Genomic DNA, 8,996 nt, shown 5'->3' on the forward strand with positions numbered 1-8,996 from the left:
CCTCTGATCACTTTCTCTGGGGGAAGCAAGCTAACATGATGAACTTTTAATTTTGGATACTGCATTTTTCACCTCTAGAAGTTTTGTTTGGTTCTTATATCTTCTATTTCTTTCCTCATTATATTAGTATTTTTATTTATTTATTTATTTATTTATTTATTTATTTATTTATATTTTTAAAATATATATATTTTTCTTTATTGATTTTAGAGAGAGAGGAAGGGAGAGGGAGAGAGAAATAGAAATATCAATGAGAGAGAAATTGATTGGCTGCCTCCTGTGTGCCCCTCACTGGGGATTGGGCCCACAACCGGGGCATGTGCCTGGAATCGAACTGGTGACCTCTTGGTGCATGGGTTGACACTCAACTAGTGAGCCACACCAGCTAGGTAATTCCTTTAAATACCCAAATATAGTTGTAATAGCTGTTTTATCATTCTTTTTTTTTCAGTGGAATTTAATCTTTATTTACAGGACACTGCAAGATATGAAATTTCACACAGAAATAAGAAACCTATTGAGAGGAGAAGCTTCACACATATACAGTTTGGAACTGTTCAAGCATAGTTTCGTTGTAAAAAGTGCTATAGTAACAAACCACATTTAAAAAGAGTTTTTAGTAGAGAAACAGTAAGACAAAGATGTACCAAACATAGTACACAACAAACAACTTGATGTCTCAGCTGTACAAGCTAAAGTTAAAGGTCCCAGGAGTGCCATCCTGAACTTGGAACGTATAGACTTCAGAGGTAGTTTCTGGCAGGACATTTTGATCTTCCTCTTCCTCTACAGAGAAATACTTCTCAATCAACTTTAGTGAAGCTTTGTACACAGACTCATTTTCATGGTTTTGCAGAGCTTCAATTTTGTCCAAACCTTCACATTCTTTAATCATTATATTGAGTTTCTCAGTTTCACCTAGTTTCTCAGTAGCCTGAAAGATACTTGAAATGGCATCCAAATAACCAGAATCATTTTGGTATCTTTCACAGCTAAGAGGTTCATCATTGGTTCTATTATGCCACAGTGAACGAGGCCCATACAGCTTCCTTTTGCATCTTAAAGTTTGCCTTGGAGAGAACAACAGTGAGGAAAGGGACTAATCCATGATTCACAACTTGCTGTATTTGGTCCTGGCAGCCAGCTGTGATGTTTGACATTGTCCATGTAGCTTCTTTCTGAACATTAGTTTTGGAATTTATGAGCAGGCTGGGAAAGACAGCAAGTGCTCCTGCATCTATTACAATCTGAGTCTGTTCATCTGTCCCAGTGACAATATTTTCTATGGCTCTTAGCACAGGAGTCACAATTGGCAATTCAGTAGCTCCTAGGAGCTTTTCAAGTTGGGGCACAACTCCTGTTTTCACAACCATTTCAATCCGTTCATTTAGACCATCAGTAAGGTAAGAAATGGCCCAGCAGTTGTCTGCTAATACTTCTGGATCATCATGATGCAGGAGACAAACTAAAATAGGAAGAATCTGCTCAACAGCATCTAATAGGGGTGCAGGATTCTTGTTGCAACAAAGGTTTGAAAGTGTCCGGGTAAGATTATGTAAGTAACCACATGCTAAAGATGACATATCAAGAACTGCAAGAAGAGCCAACAGTGGGTCAGCTGCATCATACTTGATAACCAAGTCTCAGAAAACTGAACCATCACCTGTGATGTTTCCTAGAGCCCATACTGCTTGTTCACTGATGTGAGCATGGGGAGATGCCAACAGAGAAGTGAATGCTGGGACAGCACCTCCATCTACTACAGCTTTGGTCTGTTCTGATGTTCTAGAAGCAATGTTAGTGAGGGCCCAAGCAGATTCAAACTGGATGGGACTACAGTCAGTTCTTCCTAAGAAGGACCCAAATCTTGGAATCAAACCAGCCCGAATTATGTTGTCTATGGGGGGCTGTTTTTCTCTAGAAAGCAGTTTCCTAGCAGCCTAAGCAGCTTGGAGCTGGCTTTCCAAATTGTTGCTATTTATGCCTTTAGCAATGTCTTCAACAGACCAGTTTATAGTGCCCTGGTGTTGTGGTTTACCTGCAGCGGAGAACTAGCATCATCAGGAAACAAGCTTATGTTTCTCCTTTTCAGCACCTGGTCATCCTTCTTAGCTTTCCTTGTTCCACATTAACTTCCGTTCGGCGACGCCTCTTTTCTGTACTGTCTTTCTCCTTGTTCTTGAATCTGCTTAGTGCACAGCTGGTGAATTAGCATTCTCGTTGGTGGACATGATTACGAGACAAAGGGAGAAAGCTATATAGCTGGCTCGGGCTTTCACACGAGACGGTACGGGGAAGACAGACTGCGGTTCGGTTGCTCTGAAAACGTCCACCATGGATCAGCCCTAAGATGGTGTGTATCATTTTTTTTTTTTTAATCCTCACCCCAGGATATTTTTCCATTTATCTTCAGATAGAGTGGGAAGGAGGGAGAGAGGAAGAGAGAGAAACATCGATGTGAGAGAGACATCGATTGGCTGACTCCCGCATGATCCCAACCAGGCTGGGGAAAAACAGCAACCAAGGTGTTGGCCAGAATTGAACCTGGACTCCTTGATCTTTGGACTGACACTCTAACCACTGAGCCAAACCAGCTAGGGCTGTTTTATCATTCTTATCTGCTACTTCCATTACCTCTGTCATTTCTGGGTCTGTTTCTGTTGACTAATTTTTTTCCTGGTTATTTTTTTCTTCCTGCTTCTTAGAATGTATGGTAATTTTTTTTTTTTAAATCTTCACCTGAGAATATTTTTCTATTTATTTTTAGACAGAGTGAGAGAGATAGAGAGGGAAAGAAAGGGAGAGAGAGAGAGAAACATTGACATGAGAGGGACACATCGACTGGTTGTCTCCCGCATGACCCTGACCAGGGCTGGGGGTAAACCGCAACCGAGTTATGTGCCCTTCACCGGAATTGAACCTGTGACTCTTTGGTCCGAGGGCCAACAATCTAACCACTGAGCCGAACTGGCCAGGGTGAATATATCATAATTTTTTATTGGATGCTAGGATGTTATATTGTTGAGTGTCTGAATTATTTAGTCTTCCCTTAAAGAATGTAGGTCTTTGTTTTATCAGTTACTTTCAGATTAGTTTGATGTTTTTGTAGCTTGTTTTTAAGCTTTGTTAAAGCAGTTCTATAGTATACTTTACCAGGGCTAGGTTAGACTTATTAGTAATGTTTGGTTCTTATGAGGTCTGTCTTAACCATCTTGGGTGGTCAATGAACTTCGGGAATTGTCCAGTGACACTCTTTGATTATTCTATGCTTATCCTCCTGGAATTTAACTATGCGTGGCCACATTAGTATTTAGCAAGGACTTGGGGCCTGATGCAGATTTGTGGAGCTCTTTTTTTATATACTTTTCTTCATTTTGTTATTCTGTGTAGCAACTTCCAGCTGCCTCAGAGTGCATGAACTCCAACCTCTGTCTCCTTAACTCAGTAAGACTGCTGTGTTCTTCTATGTTCTGAGTTTATGATCCAGAATGTGCCTCTAGGCAGAAAGCCAGGGCAAGTGTAGAACTCACCTCATTTGTTTTTCTTCTCTTACTGATGTCAGTTCTGCACTGCCTATTGCCCAATGTCTGAAAACAGTCATTTTATATATTTTGTCTAGGTTCCTAGTTGTTTATGGCAGCAGGGTAAACCTGGTGCCTTTTACTCCATAATAGTTGGAAACAAAGGTCCTCCACTTCCTGGTAATTTGATTAGCATGAGCCAGTGCTTGAAAAACACTGACAAAATGGAGTTCATAAACCTAAAAGTTCCCCAACGCAGATGACTGCATTTAGATTAGTGTCAACCTTGGACGCCTTTTGTGGGCAGCCAACAAGCCTGTCCAGGTGACATTTCACACTCCAATTTCTTATACAAAATGGTTGTTTGACAAATGTTTATGGAACAAGTGAATTGCTGAATGAACATAATTAAATTTAAGTGTGTTTTGTTTTTTTTTCTAGGCTCCAAAAGAATGGCTGAGCTGATTTGTTCTATCCTAAGAATTTACTAACTCCTTGATCTGTGAGTCTTATGGCAAAGAAGTTGTCTAATCACACTCATCATGAGAAACAAGGCTTGTTTGCCATATGTGTGGGCAGAGCTCACCAATGTTCTCACAAAGGAAAAATAACTCACAAAGTAGCAACACACTTCAGTTCATACTTTATTTAATTAATTAATTAATTAATTTATTTATTTATTATTTAATTTTTTTCTCTTTATTGATTTCAGAGAGAGAGAGAGGAAGGGAGAGGGAGAGAGAGAGAGAAACATTGATGAGAGAGGACGTCAATTGGCTGCCTCCTGCATGTCCTCCACTGGGGATGGGGCCCACAAACTGGGCATGTGTCCTGAGCGGGAATCGAACTGATGACCTCTTGGTGCATGGGTTGATGCTCAACCACTGAGCCACACTGGCCAGACCATACTTTATTTTTTAATTCATAGTGTAAGTACAGTTGTCCCTCTCCACTTTGCGCTTCAACTTGTACGGCTTCACTCTATCGCAGTTTTCAAATATAATATATAGTATAGTATTTGAAAAAACTGCGATAGAGTGAAGTTGCGCAAGACGAAGCACAAAGTGGCGAGGAACGACTGTATAAATAAAGAATCCTACTTCGTGGACATTCATTTATCGCGTAGAGTCTGGAACTGATTAACCGCGATATACAAGGGCTGACTCTATGGGTTATGAGTGTGATTCTAGATCTAGATGGCCTGGATTCAAATCTTGGTTCTATCATTAACTAATTATAGTTGTATGACTTTGGGCAACTTATTTAAGTTTGTTGGACCTCAATTTTCTTCATGTATAAAATGGAGATAGTAATAACATAGGGCTGTTGTAAAGATTAAATAATTTAACAATATATGTAAAAGGCTTAAACCAGTGTCTGACACATATAAAAGTTCAATAAGTACTAGTGATTATTATTAAATTGTTTAAGAGCATTTTCCTTGATTAATTTATCTCATAAATAAACTCTTTATACATCTTTAGTTTGGCTAATATTTATTTTTTAGGCAACAAGTGTTTCAGAATAATCAGCTTTGAATGAGTAAAACTGTATACATAATAATCATGAATACATTTATTAAATGGCCAGCATGTACCTTTTAGAGGTACTAACAGTTCCTAAACTAGGACTTTTGCTAGTGATTATTCTTTGTTTGGGGACTGTGACACTGTAGCTAAAAAGACCCGCCTTCTATTTAAGTGTCCTTTTCAAATTAGAAACATGAGAAGGTTGTTTCTTGGCAGCCACTATTTTTAGAGTTGGTGTTCTGGGAGCACAATGATGATGCTTCAAGGGAACTAATCCCAGTCTCTTTTGTTACAAGGAGGCTGATGCGCATCCTTTTCCTACAATTTCTCTAAAAGCCATACCACATTTCCAGATGCCTTTATAGTATGGTTGGTAACACAAAACCATTGAAACGCTGAGGTTCATTCAGCAATGCTAAATCTCGCCTCTCAAAGAGGGATCTTTCCCAGACTTGTTCTTTAGGGAAATGGGATGTGGAGAAATGTGGACTAAAGTGTGGAGGTAATGATGTTTTCTTTTCTATTTTTTGTTTTGTTTAAATTTTTTTTAATCCTCACCCGAGGACATTTTTCCATTTTTTTGTTCAGATAGAGTGGGAGGGAGAGAGAGGAAGAGAGAGAGAGACATCGACATAAAAGGGACACATCGAGTGGCTGCCTCCCGCACGATCAACCAGGGCTGGGGACAAACTGCAACCGAGGTACGTGCCCTTAGCGGGAACCAAACCCGGGTCTCTCTGGACCGCAGGCCGACGCTCTAATGGCTGAGCCAAACCGGCCAGGGCAATGGTGTTTTCTTATAGACATCTGGGCAAAAGAAGAACTAAAGTTTTCTATTAGCCCCCAAAAGTTAATAGAAAGGTCAATTTAGGACTTGTCCCTGGAATTAAAAATATCAAATTACTGCCCTGACTGTTTTGCTCAGTGGTTAGAGCTTCTGCAACCTTGGACCCAAAGGTTGCAGTTTCGATTCAGGTCAAGGGCATGTTCCTGGGTTGCAGGGTTGATCCCTGGCTCTGGTCTAGGTCGTGTGGGAGGCAACCAATGAATGTGTCTCTTTCACATCAAGGTTTCTCTCCTTCTCCCTCCCTTCCACTCTATTTTTATTTTTAATCCTCACCTGAGGATATTTTTCTATTTATCTTCAGATAGAGTGGGAGGGAGAGAGAGAGAAGCATCCAAGTGAGAGGAACACATGGACTGGTTGCCTCCCACAAAACCCTGACCAGGGCGGGGCTCAACCATAACCAAGGTATGTGCCCTTGGCCGGAATTGAACCCACAACTCATTGGTTTGTGGGCCGATGCTTTACTGCTGAGCCAAATCAGGCAGGGCTCCACTCTATCTAAAAATCAATGGAAAAATATCCACGGGTGAGGATTAACCACAACAAAATCAAAATACTAATAATGCTCAGGACCTATTCTGTGTGCATCACATTTTGAAAAACTTTTTATCTGGAAACAATTTCAAGCTTACGAAAAAGTTGCAGAAATAAGGAGAGTACAAAAAATATTTGTATACTCTTCGCTCAGATTCATCAATTGTTAACATTTTACTCAATTTTCTTTATTATTTGCATTCTCTCTATTATATGTATATATAAAACACATATGTATGCAATACATATATATGGATAAATTTTATATAAATTATATATATATAATTCCTAGCCTCAGATATAGCACATTGCCATTTCTGCTGCATTCTATTTATTGAAGCAATCACAAAGTTCTGCTCAGGCTCAAGGAGAGGGGAAATAGTTTCCAGAAGTGTGTGTGTGTGTGTGTGTGTGTATAAAAATACTTTTTTTCTGAACCATTTAAAAGTGAATTTTTTTTTTCTTTCACATTGATGTGAGACTAGAACAGTGATCGGCTGCCTCCTGCAAGCTCCCTACTGAGGACTGAATCTGCAACCCAGGCATGTGCCCTAATCGGTAATCGAACCTGAAACTTCTCAGTGCATGGGATGATGTTCAACCGAGCCACACTGGCCAGGGCTAAAAATAAGTTTTATACATCAAGGTCCCTTGCCCCTAAATGACTCCAGTATGGATTTATTAAGAACAGGTACTCAAGTCAAGAGATACTGTATTGGAGAGAACACACCCAAGAAAACTTAATCACACCTAGACCCAATCTAGATGATGAGGTCCAAGCTTGAACCTGATACCATAATGGGGATTTTGGAGACAAGGGTGAATGTACAAGCACACTTCATTTTATTGTGTTTCGCTTTATTAAGCTTCATAGATGTTGCATTTTTTACAGATTGAAGACAAAAGGCTCTACCAGCAAAAAGATTACAACTCCCTTTATTGTGATCTTTGTTTTATTGTGGTGACCTGGAATCTAACTTGCAATATCTCCCTGGTATGCCTATATATTGCCTCTGGGAGGAATATAAATTGTTGTGACCAGAGAGCTGACTGTGGCACAGCAATATTTCTAGAGATTATTTCCCCTCCCCTTAAACCTGGGAAGAACTCTGTGACTGCTTAAATGATTAGAATGCAGCAGAAGTGTCATTGTGTTACATTTAAAGCTAGGTCATAAAAAGCGATACATCTTGCCTGATCTCTCTCTCTCTCTCTCTCTCTCTCTCTCTCTCTCTCTCTTTCTCTTTCCCCCTCCCAATCTCTCTGTCTCTCTCTCTCCTCACCTTTGGAACCTGGCCACATGCTGTGAAGGAAAAGGAAGTACATTACATGTGCAGTTGTTCCAGCTGACAGTTCTAGCTGAGGTCTCAGCCAGCCAGCATCAACTGCCAGACCTGAGCGTGAGCAAGCCTTCAGAGGATTCCTACCTTTCAAGCTGTTGCAGCTCACACTAAACGGAGTAGAGGGTGGCTATCACCACTGAACCTTGCCCAAATTGCAGATTCATGTGCAAAATAAATGTCATTGTTTTACGTTACTCGTTTTTGGGGTAATTTCTTGTGCAGTAATAATAACTAGAATCACATGCAGTAGCACTTGTGTAAACAAAAATATACATTCTTGACCAGCTGGTGTGGCTCAGTAGATTAAGCGTCATCCAATGGACTGAGAAGTCCCAGTTCAACACCTGGTCAGGACACATGCCCGGGTTGCAGGCTCAATCCCCACTGGGGGCTGTGCAGGAGGAAGCCGATTGATGTTTCTCTATCTCTCTCCCTTCCTCTCTCTCTAAAACAAACAAACAAACAAACAAAAAAACAATAAAAACATATTTTAAAAAAATGTATGATAGATCTCTTCTCCATTCAAAAACTTGCAATAGAGCCCTGGCCAGGTAGCTTAGTTGGTTAGAGCATCATCCTCATACGCCAAGGTTGTGGTTTCAATATCTGAGCAGGGCACATACAAGAAGCAACCAACAGCCTGGCTGGTGTGATTCAGTAGTTGAATGTAGACCCATGCACCAAGGGGTTGCCAGTTCAAGTCCTGGTCAGGGCACATGCCCAGGTTGTGGGCCAAATCCCCAGTGAGGGGCATGCAAGAGGCAGCCAATTGATGTTCTCTCTCATAAATGTTTTTATCTCTCTCTGCTTCTTTCTTCCTCACTGTCTAAAATCAGTAAAGAAGAAGAAGAAAAAAAAAAGCAACCAATGCCTGGCCAGTGTGGCTCAGCTGGATGAGTGTCATCCTGTGCACCAAATGGTCACCAGTTTGATTTCCAGTCAGGGCACATACCCAGGTTTTGAGTTCCAGATCCAGTTGGGGTGCATATGGGAAGCAGCCATGGATGTTTCTCTCTCCATCTCCCTTCCTCTCTGTCTAAAATCAATTTAAAAAAATCAAGTTACAGAACCCAGTCATTAAAAAAAAAATCAATGAATGAATGCATAAATAAGTGGAACAACAAATTGATATCTCTCTCTCTCTCTCTCTCTCTCTCTCTCTCTCTCTCTCTCTCTCTCTCTCTCATCAATAAATTAAAACAACAAAACACCCTGTATTAGC

The 8,996-nt window shown here is 40.4% G+C and overlaps 1 pseudogene; it reads right to left on the reverse strand.

Moving 5' to 3' along the window:
- Positions 1–679: 679 nt before the first annotated feature.
- LOC118634061 lies at positions 680–2,231 on the reverse strand (annotated as a pseudogene).
- Positions 2,232–8,996: the final 6,765 nt, after the last annotated feature.

This window comes from Molossus molossus, unplaced genomic scaffold (genome assembly GCF_014108415.1).
Source record: "Molossus molossus isolate mMolMol1 unplaced genomic scaffold, mMolMol1.p scaffold_m16_p_19, whole genome shotgun sequence".
NCBI lineage: Eukaryota > Metazoa > Chordata > Mammalia > Chiroptera > Molossidae > Molossus > Molossus molossus.